Below are 14,743 nucleotides of genomic sequence, written 5' to 3' on the forward strand. Positions count from 1 at the left end.
CATTCTTTTCTGTGGCTGAGTAATAGTCCATTGTACATATGTACCACCTCTTCTTTATGCATTTGTCTATCAGTGGACACCTAGGTTGCTTCCATATCTTGACTATTATAAGTAATGCCTCAATGAACATAGGGGTGCATATATTTTTTTGAATTAGTGTTTTCAGTTTCTTCAGATAAATACCCAGAAGTGAAATTGTTGGGTCATATGGTAGTTCTATTTTTAATTTTGTAAGGAAGCTCCATACTGTTTTCTGTAGTGGCTGCACCAATTTACAATCCCACCAACAGTGTATGAGGGTTCCCTGTTCTCCACATCCTCACCAACACTGTTGTTCGTTGATTTATTAATGATGATCGCTCTGATAGGTGTGAATTATATCTCATTGTGGTTTTAATTTGCATTTCTCTGATGATTAGGGATGTTGAGCATCTTTTCAGACCCTACGTATTTTAAAGTGAGCACAAAGTGCACACAGTCTCTTCATATCTTCTCCTAGTCACTACCTACCATCAGGAGTCACCATTATTCAGATTTTTACCACTACAAATGAGTTTTGCCTATTTTTGAACTTTATATAATAGGACACACTCTTTTGTCTGGCTTTTTTTGCTTAATATTATGTCTATAAAAATCATGTAGCAATAGTTTGTTCATTCTCATTGCTTTATAATATTTCATTGTATGAATGTACCATAATTTATCCATTTTACTGCTGAGAAACACTGAGTTATTTTCAGTTTTTGACCATAATGAATAATGTTCCTGGGGAACATTTGAAACTTTCTCCAGAGTTTAAATCCAGAAATGGAAGCTGGGTTATAGAGTATGCAGGGTATATTCAGCTTTACTAATTAATGTCAAACTGTTTTCTAAGAGGTTGTCCCCATTTACACTCCTATCTGCAGTATGTGAAAGTTCCTGTTGTCTCACATCCTTGCCAAAGGGACCAGGAGCCTTTTCAGTGTGGCACAACCATGGCACCCAGCAGGGCCAGGCATACCCTCACAGTGCCAACCCTTTGGTTGGTGGTCAGAAGCTCAGGCCACAGTTACTTATTTACTTGCTCCCTCCAAGTAAGGGGAGAGGATTCAGATTACCCCTCCGTCCCTGATCACATGCACTGTTACCCTGGGAATCTTGGCCCAGGATGGTGTGGGTGGTGAATTGAGCACAATCATTCCTGAATCAAGTGAGCATCCGTGGGATATTTTGTTCTTGTACTGAACACTAGTAGGAAATGGAGGAGGGACACAGAGAAAGGGGGAAGTAATATCGTTAGTGTGCCTACTGTGTGCCAAGCTTTGTGTTAGAAACTTTACACTTTAATTATAACATTTAATCTAAAACACAATACAAGGTCGATATTATACCTCAATTTCATAGACAAGGAAACAGGCTTAGAAAGGGGGTCATTTGCTTAAGGTCACAGAGCTAATTAGTGACAGAGTCGAGATTTAAAGCCTAGTTTATCTGATTAAAAAGTTCAAGCTCTTTAAAATCCAGAACACAGAGAAGGCAAAGTTCCTGCAGCTCTTGAGGAATCTTTGGCTTCGACTGCCAATACCGAGGCTCACTTCTCAGTTCTGCTTGCCAGTATTCACCCCCCAAAACTATGCTATTCAAGTGACTATGGCCATCTCATTCACTGATTTAAACTACATTTTATTTTCATTTGTTTTTAGTTTCCTTTATCCTTCTTTCTTCCTTTTTGTTTTCACTAAAAATGTCGGACCAGAAACTAATAAAAAAAATAATGTTAATAAAAGAAAATTGGGCACATCAGAACAGCAGGTCCACTGAGAAACAAGTGTTGGGGGAGATGGCTTTCTGCCCGCTAGTCTAGTATGTTAGCCAGTAGTGAGATTAGAAAAAGACATTGTGAAATCTTCCTATGATGTAGGAAAACTTTAGGCCTGATGGAATGAAAAGGATAAAAGGAAGTTGAGTGATGGCTCAGTTTTCCTTGACAAAGTAAAGGCTCTGTAAAAATGATTGATATTGTATTTTATTATGTACTGTGTTTCATATATAGTAATAACAATGGAGAGTGAGGGCATTTGTTTGGGGTAGATAGGTAGAGGCCTAAACATGTAGCAGGAAAAAACTGAGTCTGAAATAGGAGTCATGGAGACACTGGAGAAGTCTAAAGAGAAGGTGAGGACAACAGCAGGAAGTGAACTCACCAGAAGCGCTTTCATGGGTTTGCAGAAGAAAGAGGTTAGAGTTGAGAAGCTTGTAAAGTTGATCAATATAAAATGTCAGAGTCCCAAGACTGGGCAGGACCTAAACGAGTCATCTCGTTCATGTTCCTGCCTTTAGAGAAAAGGGCCCTTTAAATTTCTCCTGGGTATTCAGTTGTGAGATGTGTTTGACTTAGGAAGAGATTTAAAAAGAAAAGATACTGGAAGTGTTGTGGAAGCAGCAGCTAAGATTTGGTGACTGCCAAATATAAATAGTATAGATAGGGACTGGAAGTGTTCAGTATTGGATAACGAGGAGGGAGGGAGATCTAAAAAGCCTCTTGACAACCCAAGTGTCCATGGGAAAACGTTGTGGTGGGTCACCACTACGGACCCTGTCCTTCCGTGTGTAGGAAGGATCCTTTTATCATCAGGACCAGACTTATAAAGTGGCCTCCTGAGGACATTTTCTGACCTTATGGTTTGAAGTTCTGGGCTCTTCACTCTGGACGAACTTGAATGGCTGACCAGAGCAAAGGAACATAGTGTTCAAATAAAGGCCTTTGGGTCTTCTTTTTCTCTGTCTCATTACTGGAGCCGCAATTCTGGTCAAAGCGCTGACTTGCTCGATGAAGTCTGTCCATCTGTAAAGCAGCTAAGTATCCTACTGGAGGCTTTGCCTTCCAGAGGCGACATGAAGACAGATAAGCAGACATTCAGAGCAGTGTGGCCTCTCAGGTACAGAGCTAATCTTTATTTCAGTCAATACAGCACTGACTAATAGCCATACCTAGCCCTACTCTAAGAGCTATAGAGGAGAGTACCAAACTGTAAGAAATGCTCTGCTCTCTGCCTTTAAGAGTATTAAAATTTAGCTGGAGAACTGAAACTACCATCCACACAAAAACTTAGAGCCTAACAAGTGCTGAACTGTGCGATGGTGACCAAATTGCTATAGGAATTCAGAGGAGAGATAAGAGCAGTAGCAGCTGGAGAAGGAAAGAGATATTCTTAGAGAAAAGGGGACTTCCAAGGACTAGAAAGATTCAGAACATTAGGAAGGAAGAAGAACAAGTTTGCCAGCATAAGCAAAGGTAAGAATCAGCATGGCAAGAGCTAGAAGCCAGATTGGAGTATGTGCTATTCGAGTCTATTGGGGACCAGTAGGGAGTAACATCCCAGTATTGCCTCTGTCCTCTCTTCTAAAGGTTGATCGCTGACCTTGCTACTTAAGGAATTTGGAACCATGACAGCCACCAGGACAGGGGGCTCTTCATAGTTCCATTTCCTATTAAGGCACTTTCTTTCTTCCCTTGGTTCAACTCGGGCCTGACCTGATCACATTTTCTTATCTTGGAAGAGCTGGTGTAGGAGACATTGCTGTTTGTCCAAAGATACTGGCAGCAAAGAAGGGGACAGTAAGGATAAATCCTGAACTATTGTTCTCAAACTTCAGGGTGAATAATTAACCACTTAAAAAAAGTCTGCAGTGGGCTGCGAGTCTGCATTTCTAACAAGCACCTAGTGATTTTGTTTCAGGTGCCCAGATGGAACAGACTTTAGAAACACTGCCATAAACTAAAATAGAATTGACAATACAGTGCCAAAATGACACACATGCTATTTATGTATTTCTGGGTTTCTTCATTTTTGAGAATTTGTCCTCTCCCATCTGTGGCTCTTATAAAATTTGTATGGCTTATCATCTCAGGAGCAAGACACTCTGTTTTGGTATTTAGTTTTGTCTTCCCAACTAGACTGTAATCACCTTAAAGACAGGGACCCTTCAGACTTTTCTTATTTTTCCCCACAGTAGGGTGAAAGACAATCTTTTTTCATTTTCAATGTTTTAAAATTTTATTTTTCAATTACAGTTGATACACTATATTAGAGACCATCTTTAAGGTTGGAAGATAGCTGGAATGTTCAGGATAAATCTCTGATACCTTTATACAACCTTCTTGAAAACGCTGGAAACCATTTGATATTTGGGACCTTGTATTAATTTTCCAGGGCTCCCATAATAAGTATTACCAACTGGGTGGCTCAAACAACAGAAATGTATTTCTTCACAGTTCTGGAGGTTGTAAGTCCAAGATAAAGGTGTTGGCAGGGTTGGTTTCTTCTGAAGCTTCTCTCTTTGGCTTGTAGATGGCCGTCTTCTCCATCATAAGACCCACAATTCTGCCAACGCTTCATCGATTTGTCATTCACAGATGGTCTTCCCTCTGCATGTGTCTGTGTCCTAATCTTCTCTTTATAAGGACACCAGTCCCTTGGAATTAGGGCCCAGCCTAATGACCTCATTTTAATTTAATTTCCTCTTTAAAGATTCTATCTCTAAATATACTCACATTCGGAGGTACTGGGGTAACTGGACGTCAACATATGAATTGTGGGACCCAATTCAGCCCATTATAGTTCTCTAGTTTCAGCTTCTAGAAATGTTCTACTCACTCCCTTTTCTTCCACCTGTTAGTCTTGTATAGTAAGTTCTCTCCACCCTTTGGCTCTCCTCCTCCGCTTCTTACAGACGTAATGGCTTGTGTGGCAAGAATTCGTGGAACAGCTCGAAAGAGCTTATAGTCAATGGGCAGGTTGTGGCATGCACCAAACAGCACAACAATTAGGAATTGTTGAAATTCCAGGTATACTGTCTTAAAGACACAGCTCTCTGTCCACTTGCTGCCCAGTTGTCTTAACATTTAATAATAATAATTAGATTATTAGATCCTCTGTAAGTGGTCTTGGTGTATCCTAACTCATCCTTCGTTTTCTTTCACTGCAGCTCTTTCATTAGGTCTTTTCCTTGGCTAGTTCTTTCGAGAGCTCAATTGCTTCAAATATTCAGTGAGGTCAAAAGCAGTACATGTAAGGACTTGCTGAAGTTTCACATAAGGACAGTTTTTAAGGATAACCTGGTTTTGCAGTGTTCCTAACGCTGATAAACAGCAACACAACTAAGAAGGAATCTTGGGGTCAGAGTTCCTATTACTTAAAAGGAACTAGAATGGTAGATGAAAAATAAGAGCAGTAACCTTAAGATTTTTAGTTCTTCCCGAAGTCACTTTCTTCATGCCAGCCTCTGAGAGCACTGTGTAGGGGAGGTTAAACTTCCCTTTCAACTTCCCCCTTCCCAGGCTTTTTTTTCAGTCAGCCTAGTCAAACATCTTGTTAAACCAGGAAGTTGTGTGCAATTATCTTTAGGTTGTGATTTCCTATCTCTGTTCACCTGACAGAGGCATCCAATGGCAGACACAGCTATTGTGAAATGCGGGTCACTGCTCTGTAAGGTCTACCTCTTCCTAAATTTCTCTATTATTTTAAAGTAGGTTGGTAAACTCTGGAGAAGCCACCACCTAGTGGTGTTACGAGGGCTCTTAGATGAATATTGGTCCTTGTGGACCAATCTTCGTCTCTTCCTGCCTCAGTTTCTGCCCCAAACTTCTTACCTCAGGTGTATGTATTTCTACCCTATTCATTTTTTTTTGCCCTCTGGCTTAGAACTTCTTCCCACGAAATCATTATCCTCTGTACCTTTCTTGGCCTTAAGCACAAGCTTGTGTACAGATCAGTAAAGTAACTGGGTGCTCCATTAACTCTTTGGTAAGGGTTAAACTCACCCCATTCTTCTGAAATGCAATTGTCTCCAATTTTCTTTCTTTCTTACTCAATAGTTGTATTATATAGAGAGACTTTTTCCAGTTTGTTGATATAAGAAACGTACAAGCCTGTAGAGAACTTTAATGAGTTTATCTGAGCCAAAGTGACGATAATGCCAGGAAGCAAAATGTCAACGGATTAAGAAATGCTCCAGAGAATGGCAGTTTTGCACCTTATTTTATACATTAGAATCAAAGGAGGAGATGAAGGAGGGTTACATGAAATCCATTGATGGTAGATTAAGGAGGTGGGAGAAAGAAAAGTGGGGAAATCTCTGGGACTGGATAAAAAGTAAAACGGAGAGACACATACTTCTTTTACATTGGTGGGTACAGGACAGTTAATTAACATTTTACAGCACATAGAGATGGTGTTTGGGGAACAAGATAACACTGAGGGGTTATGTGGTCTCCTGCTCTGGTGCAGTGGGTTGTGCCCTGAGGGGTCTGGAAAAAGGGATTCCTCTGACATTCCAAGGGTGTGTTATCTTAGATGCAAAAAGACAACAGACAGGCTCACTTAAGGTAAAGACTGACCTTAGTCAAGGAAGCTCCAGGCCAAGGATGTGACCATCGGCCATGACACGCTTGTAGTCAGGAATTTGTATGTTCAGATCATCCTATGTGATTAATTTTGGTCTGAGTCTGTGGGGCCCGCCACGCTCGCCTCCCCTGAGCTTGTCAGTTTAGCATGTGGCCCCTTTTTCATCCACACTTCCCCCTTTTGGTCATAAATCAATCGAAAGGATGCATCGATGACCAACTTTTTGGTTGGATAATGTGGTCCCAGGTGCTAGGAAGGCTCATTCCTAGGAAGTCTTAGTGTCATCAATTGTCTTGCTGAAATGGTGGACCACTGGGGATGGGGCAAGAACGTAACCTTGGGTAGCTGTCAAAGCCAAATTTTGTTTTCCAGAGGAAAGGCAGGTAAATGGGAGGCAGTCAGGTCTTACGGGCCTTCACTAAGTAAAAAAACACATTTCTAACCTATAAGCTATCATGATTCAAGTTTTGCTGTCTGTCTCACTCTTCTGTATTTTTCATCTAGAATAACATTCACTTATAGTTTGAGAGCACAACGAACACCTCTTCAGTTTTCAAAATCTGGCCATGAGATGGGTTCCCATTTACTGGTGGTGTTGCTGTTGTTGTTGTTGTTGTTGTTATTTTAATATGGCCCATCTACTTCCCATTGGAACCACACAAGTGTCATTCATTATTAATCTGATTCCTGCTAGTTGTGCCTCTGGGAACTGTAAGTTTAAGGTTTAATTGGGGCCAAGGCTATAAGAACACAATGGTGTAAATTACAATGACCATCTAAAAATTTCCGGAGCCCAGCAGGACAGTAAGAGTTTCAAAGTAAGTTTTTGGTGCCTCAGCAGCCGTTATTTTTAATGAGAGCCATTAAAAATGAGAGAGCCATTTTTTTTTTTTAAATAGCCACTTTAGCTTCCATCTGAATTAATATAGTTAGCAGTCCTTGTTAGGTTAGCGTATAAGCAGGTTCCCATAATTAGGTTCTAGCATTTATGCGTATACATATAATTCCTTTCTCAGTATTTTTTTTCCACTAACCTTCTACAACTTCACTTGTCCTTCTCAGCTTGTCTCCTTTTCCTCATTCAGAAATAATCAACTTATTGGAACAAACTGCTTCCTTTTAACTTCTCTCAAACACACACACACATCCCTTTTCTTCCTTCTACAACAACATTCCTTCTAAATTTAAAAAAATAAACCATGAAAATAGAATTACTGATAATATAAAAGTTATATACTTTCAGCAATTATTAACAGTTGGGCTATATAAGTACAGGGTTTGAGAAAAGCCCAAAGAACAAGTAGAACTATCATTATGACTAATATTATTAGCAGACAGGTAAAGACAAATAAATGGTTATTTTAAGTTCAATATCAATTTTGTAGGTATACGAACCTTCTCAAAGTCTTGGGTAGACAGCCGTGTCTACCTCTGATGTCGTGGCTTCTCATCCTCGAGGAGTCTTTGATGTCCGCTGACAAGTCCCTTCCAAGGAGGTTGGAGAGTCTTTAACTGATGTCTTTTCCAATGGGCAAATTCTCCTGGCTGTGAGACGTGTCTTTGAAGTCTTCATCTCCTGGAAGCACACTGTGAAGTGAATCAGTTGCTAATTTATCAATTTCTTTAAGCTGGTTGATAAGTCCTTTACAATAATGCAGAATGTCTCCTTTTAGTAAAGTTGGTTCATATGTCCCTTCATCCAGACGCCTAGGGTGACCAGTGCCTAATGAGGAGAAAGGCTATGATTACCAAAAGGAGTAAATCTCAGGTTGAGGAGCACTATAGGGAGAGCTTTGGACCAAGGGAGATTAAAAGCTTCTGAAATTTTACCTACGTAGTTGAGTTTTAATTGTACCATTTGTGTAGTTCACCAATCCAGAGGACTGGGGTGATAAACACAGTGAAAATACTGTAGAATAAGTCAAAGATTACAAATGGATTATATTATTTGCCCAGTGAAATGAGTCCCTCGGTCACTATGTAACTCACTGGGAATTCCCCAATCGGGGATTATTTTTTCCAATAATAACTTACTTACCATTAAGGCAGTTGCTTTCCTGCAAGGGAATGCCTCAGCCCAGTGAGAAAACATACAAATCATGACTAACACATATTTCTATCCTTGAGATGGTGGCACTTGGATAAATGTATGGACCTACAGGAAGTGGGAAATGTCCTTGGGACCCATGGAGTGATTTTCCAGGGTTATATTTTAGACAGATAGAACATCTGTTATACACTTTATGAGCTACAGTGGGAGGTTTCCAATAATATTCTTTACGCCATGAAATTATCTTTTCAGGACCCCAATGTGTTCACTCATGTACATGTTGAAGTATACGTAATTGAGCCCCTATAAGTAAGATTGGTTTCTGATTGGGTCCAAGCCATATCTGTTTGTCTGATTCAAAGTTTCCCGCTTTTTATTGCCATATTTTCTTTTCTTCTTCTGCAGCTGTCCATTGGAACTGTAAAAGAAAGTCTTTTATTGATTTAATAGGGAGAAGAAACATTCTCAGGTCTAGATAAGCCGTTTATTGTTGCTTGTCTAGCTGCAGCGTCTGCTAAATTTTTTTCTTTTGCTTCCATGGTGGCAGCTTTAGAATGACATGGAATTTTGATAATTGCCAATTGTTTTGGTTACTGCATGATATCTCATAATTCTGCAACCTGTTTTCCATTCTTTATGGGCTGTCCTGAGGAAGTTAAGAAGCCTCACTTCTTCCACAACATTCTGGAAGTTGTGAACTACACCAAAGGTATAGTGACTTTCAGTGTAAATATTGGCTATTTGATCATTTGCTAACTGAAAGTTCCAGTTATTTCAGCTTGTTGGACAGATATTATTTAGGTAAATAAGAACCTTTAATTTATATGCACCATGGAAGTTATTGCATATCCAGCTCCATAATGACCCTGTTCATCTTTCAGATGAGATCCATCTGTAAACCAAATTAAGTCAGCATTATCATTAAGAGTTTCCTGTATCATTAAGAGTTTCATCCCTAGGAACAAGAAGATGGTCAGTAAGCAAAACATGATTGTGGATGTCTTCATCCTGCAAAGAAAGTAACAACAAAGTTGCTGGGTTAAGACTTACAACGAGTTAAAGTAATATTAGACCCAGAAAGCAAGAGTACTTCATAAGAAGCTAGTGGACTGACAGAAGTGTTGAGTGTGGTGAGTTCAGTGGAGAGTCAACAGAATGAGTAACATAAATAAAGGAGAGCCCATAACTGTGTATTCTGTTTGTTTGCATAACATGACTGTAGCAGAGATGGTTGTCATATAGGGAGAGAGCCCTTTGACTACTGAGTTTAATTGTCTAGAGCTTCTTCAGTTTGCTTCTCTTGGGGGTTCCATTGAATTGAATTAGGTTGATCTGATTTTAATAAGACATACAGAGGCTGGGCCACTAATGAAAAATTTGGAACCCATTTGTGACAGTAGACCCAGGAATCCAGTCAGACCCAGGAATCCAGTCAGACCCAGGAATCCAGTCAGACCCAGGAATCCTCTAAGCTATTTTGATTGTTTGTTTTTAGAAGAGGAAAGGATATTATCCCTTCGAGTCTTTCAAGGTTAATTAGTAGCCCATATTTAGATACTAGATGACCAAGGTATTTTACTTGGGGTAAACAGAATCAAAGCTTGTCCTTTGAGACCCTATGTCCCTTTTTGGCTAGCTATTATAAAAGGTAAATTATGTCCTCTTGGGAGTCTAATACATCCTAGAGCATAAGAATAAATTATCCACATATTGGATTAGAGTAGAATTTCTGGGAAATTCAACATTATTCAAATCAGCTTTTAGTGTCTGAGAGAAATAGGTGGGACTCTCTGTATATCTCTGGGGCATTACTGTCCAAGTAAACCAGTGACCTTCCCAGTTGGAAAAGCAAAGAAGTATTTCCTGTCTTTTTTTTTTTTTTTTTACAGCTGAAAAAGGTACTACATAAATCCATCACTGTAAAATATTGGCGGTATATATAGGAATCGCTGATAATAGGGTACATGGATTTGGAACCACAGGATATCTTTATTTATAGCTATGAGACCCTGTGCAAATCTCCATCCATTCCCATTGGGTTTCTTTACTAGAAAGATAGGAGAATTATAGGGGCTTGTACATGGAATTATAAGACCCCCTTTTTTAAAAAAAAATAATCTTGTGTAATGGGCTAATTCCAGCTAGTGCATCAGGCCTTAAAGGATATTGGCAAAAACTAGGTAGATGCAATGTATTGTCAGTAGTTATTTTAATGTCAGGGGCTGACTTAATCTTGCCAATATCTGTACTGGAAAAGACCCAAAGTTGCATTGAAATGTCTTGTAACAAATGTTTAGTCAGTCTTAAGATTAGTTTCCTTTCGTGTAGGTTCTTTTAAAATCATTATTTTCCCAATTGGTTCAGTATCTGATTCGTTTAGTTCTAAATACATTTTACCCTTCTGGGAGAAGGATATGTGGGTGTCATTGGTTTCAAGAAAGTCTCACCCTAATGGGTGACTTGGCGCAGATTTGACTAGTAAAAATATATGTTGCCCCATAAACTTTCCTAGCTGGAGGGGAATAGGTGCTGATTTAAAAGCAAAGATTGGTTGATTAGATGTCCCTACCATTCGTACAGAAGCTTTACTCCAAGGGAGAGGGCAACTTAGTTGGGTGGTGTTCAGGACAGATAAAGTAACCCATGTCTACAAAGGCCGTAGTAGTTTCCACTTTTATGATCATTTCAATTTCTCCTAAAGTATCATAGTCCTTGGAGCAGCCCTATGCTTGCTTCTGTTTCTTTTCTTTCTCTAAAGCCCATTTCAATTTTCTACTATCCTTCTTAAGGTGACCTGACTATTTACAATAAAAGCAGATTCTTCTACAGAAGTTTGCCGTAGCAAACCTTATTTAATAATTGTGTTGCTTTGCTCTCAGAAACCAGTACATGCATTAATTGGAATAGGTCAGAATAGCCAGGATCATATATGTTCTAACAATTCAAATTTCTTTGCGAATTCATCAGGGTCTTGGAGAGGGTTGAGGGAATCTTTAGTACATTCCTTACTTCTGTTTGTATACAATTGCTGGTTCCCACTGCCTGAGACCCGCTTTTCTCCAAAGGGAGCTGCCAGAATTTCTGGGTTTTGTTTTTTTTTCTTCCTAGTCTATCCTGGTTTTCTATTGAGTGTTCCCTAGGTCAGTAGGGAGCTGCAGTAGGGGTGTAGGAGAGAGAGAAGGAGGAGGAGGAAGAGAGAAGACTAAATCCAATAGACAGGCTCACTTAAGGTAAAAATTAACCGTTGTCAAGAAAGCTACAGGCCAAGGACTATCCGCCAGAATCACTTTTAGTTAGGAATTTTTCTATTCAGAGCATCCTATGTGGTTTATTTTGGTCTCTGAGTCTGTAGGGCCGCTGTGCACCTCCCCTACGCTTGTCAGGTTTAGTATGTGGCTCCTTTTTCGTCCACAAGTTCCTAATAATTTTCATCACACAGCCATCATTAAAGTCTTGCTATGAAATAAGTGGCAAAACTAGAGAAATTCATTGGCTTCTCAAAGGCTTGGTATAACCACAGCGGCAGTTGGGAGGCACGCTTCAATCCAAGAACTCAGGAATTTAGGATACCTATTTCTGCTCAGGGCAGGCAGAAAAGACTGTTGTCCTTTGGCACAATGTCCTTCTTACTAAGCTTTCTTTACTGGGGCTGCCCCTCAATGCTCCACGATCCAGCACCTTAGACTCCTTTGAGGTAGGCAGGCTAGTTTGGGTCTGCATTGGAAGCCAAGGGAGGCTGGTTATGCTGTTCCAGAATAGGGGTTAGTTGGCCCGCACTAACTTGGAAACCAGCCTGTGTGATCCTGGGCCATTCACAGGCTGCAGTATCCACCTCTTTAGGGTGTTACTACCGTGTTTCCCGGAAAATAAGACCTAGACAGACCATCTACTCTAATGCGTCTTTTGGAGCAAAAATTAATATAAGACCCGGTCTTATTTTAAGACCGGATCTTACACAATATAAGACTGGGTGTAATATAATATAATTATGATATAATGTAACCGGGTCTTACATTAATTTTTGCTCCAAAAGACGCATTGGAGCTGATGGTCCGGCTAGGTCTTATTTTCGGGGAAACACTGTAGGACTGAACACGAAAAGGTCCTCAGGAGGACCGCACCTACTATCTATCCTTCTCAGTCCTCCTCGGTTCCGGGCTCCCTTCCCGCGCTACACACAGGCTGGCCCGCGCCTCTCTCCCAGATCCGAGGTGCACGCAGGGAAGTTTCCCCCACTCACAGGTCCGCCAGGAGGGGGAGCCTACGGGCCTGCACTACATCCGCCTGCAGCAGAAAAGGCGGCGAAGGCCAGCCCCGGGGTGCCAAAGCTGGCCGGGACCCGCCCGCCCTCTTGCCGCTGGGCCCCGAATGGCAGAGCGGCGCTCAGACCATAAGCATCGCCTCACGTCGCCCCGCCCCACGCCGCCCTCCCATTGGCTGTCGCCCGGCCCTCGGCCCCGACCCCTTGCCACTCTGCCGGCCAGACAGCGCCGCTGCCCGGAGCCGGGTCGGAGGTGAACGGCCTGGAGTAACCCCCGACGTAGTCACCTCATGAGGCTTACCCGCTGAGGTGGGAGGCAGGGGCGGGGCGGGGGCGGGCCGGCTCCCGGGAAGCCCCGCCCCCTTCCCGTGTGCCGGGCGGGCCTGGTGCTCAGTGCCTGTCAGCCATCGCCCGAGCTGCGGGCTTTTACTCCCCGCCAGCACCGCCTCCGCACAGGGGCTCCGGAGGCCTGGGACAGCAGACGTCGCCGCCGGGAGGTGAGGTGAAGACTACCCCAGAGTCTGTGATCTGGGTTCTGGATAAGATGGGGCCCGGTGTAGGGCCGGCAGCAGCAGGGAGGCGCCTCCCATCTTCCGCTCGCACGCGGCCGGGGCTCCAGATCGTCCCGACCCGGTGCCAGACAGCCCAACCCTCCCTGCAGCTCCTGGGCCTCGCATTCCCTTCTGGGGAGATGTGGAGGGACCTGGGGGTCTCTGGAGGTGGACGATCAGACCCCAGAACTGGGAGGCGTGCAGCCCAGGGCCTCTAGGAAGGGGCTGGGATGTCTGCCTGGAGCTCGCCCCTCCACCTCTCCCGCGCCAGCCTCAGCGTGGTCAGATTCCTTGTCTGACCCTTTCTCCAGTGCAACCCTGCGCTCGGGAGAGGTTGAAGACCCACGTGGGAGGGGGATGTTGAGGGTTGGGTCCAGTTGCATTGAAAGTCTCTCTCTCTTGCTGAGTGAGGGGTGGAGTGCAGAGACCCGGGCATCTTTTGCTCTCGCTGTGTCTCTGTACCGTGGTGGGAGCCAGGGCCAGGCGAGTTGTTCCTTGCCAGGTCCTGCTCCCAGCGTTTTATGATGTTTTCTGTAAGGGACGTAGTAGTAAATGCATGTGCCTGTTTTTACTCTCTCCTACCCGTTTGCCATACAGATAAAGGGAAGGTATTGGAGATAGGACGTCGGAAGGTAATGTGAGGCTGATTTCAGAGGGAAATGTGCGTCAAGGTCCTGCTCAGGTCAGCGCCAACATTATTTTTGGATTTGGACACGGGAAAGTGGACACTCGTGGACACTTGGAATCAGCTCTAAATATCAGGGATTGCATGTAGGCCTTGTGGGTTTTATAGAAGCATATAAGACTATAGCCACTCCAGTAGGGGAAATACTTTAATTTCAGATATTTTTGTTTTTGAGGTTTAAGACTGAAATCAAAAGACCTTAGGACTTCCTGATTGATCCCATTTATACTTAAGCAGTGTTTCAGTAAGTTCCCAATGTATGGGATAAACTTAAAAGCCTGGTCCTCAGTCTCAGAAGTTGGTCCCTTTAATCTCGCTTTCTTTTCTTTTTTTTTCCCAGTCCCATAGTGCAGATTGAGAAGCATGCTTACTACTTTGGTTACATGGTATCTTCTTCCTGGGTGGTAGGAATTCTCTGACTTGTCTCCTACTTTTTAGTGGGAATGCCTTGGATGTCTGATGAGATGGATTTCAAGGCTGCCTATTTGACAAGGCTGCCTATTTGACAATGCTTTAAGGAAAGCATTGTGGTCTAGTGTAGAAGGAACAGCAGCTGCAGGTGGGTGGGTGTTGCTTGTTCAAAAGTAGCAAGTCTCTTACTGCTTCTTCTGCCTCAGTTTCCTCATTTCTAGTAACTGGAGGACTGTTGTGAATCCAAGAATAATTAACAAACATTGTAAAGCGGGCAGATGAAAGATGTCAAAGGCAAAGGATTCACTTATAAAGCTGCCTGTGTTTATTTGTTTTGCAGATTTTGTTTTGAATTTACCAGTGCAGAATAGACATACATCCACCAAGTACATTTAT

General features: G+C 42.3%; 1 protein-coding gene across 9 annotated transcripts in view; it reads left to right on the plus strand.

The window, feature by feature from the left end:
- ACACA (acetyl-CoA carboxylase alpha) overlaps positions 1-14,743 on the plus strand; it is a 255,219-nt gene that overhangs the window by 26,805 nt on the left and 213,671 nt on the right. The window contains exon 1 of one of the 9 annotated variants that reach the window (XM_081029228.1): positions 12,894-13,197. The exons of 7 other annotated variants lie outside the window; for them this stretch is intronic. The gene's annotated coding sequence lies outside the window, so the exon portion shown is untranslated. Of the gene's footprint in view, positions 1-12,893; positions 13,198-14,743 lie in introns of those variants that run through there. One more of the 9 variants, XM_081029232.1, reaches the window with a different exon arrangement.

Source organism: Rhinolophus hipposideros, assembly GCF_964194185.1.
Source record: "Rhinolophus hipposideros genome assembly, chromosome: 20".
Lineage (NCBI taxonomy): Eukaryota > Metazoa > Chordata > Mammalia > Chiroptera > Rhinolophidae > Rhinolophus > Rhinolophus hipposideros.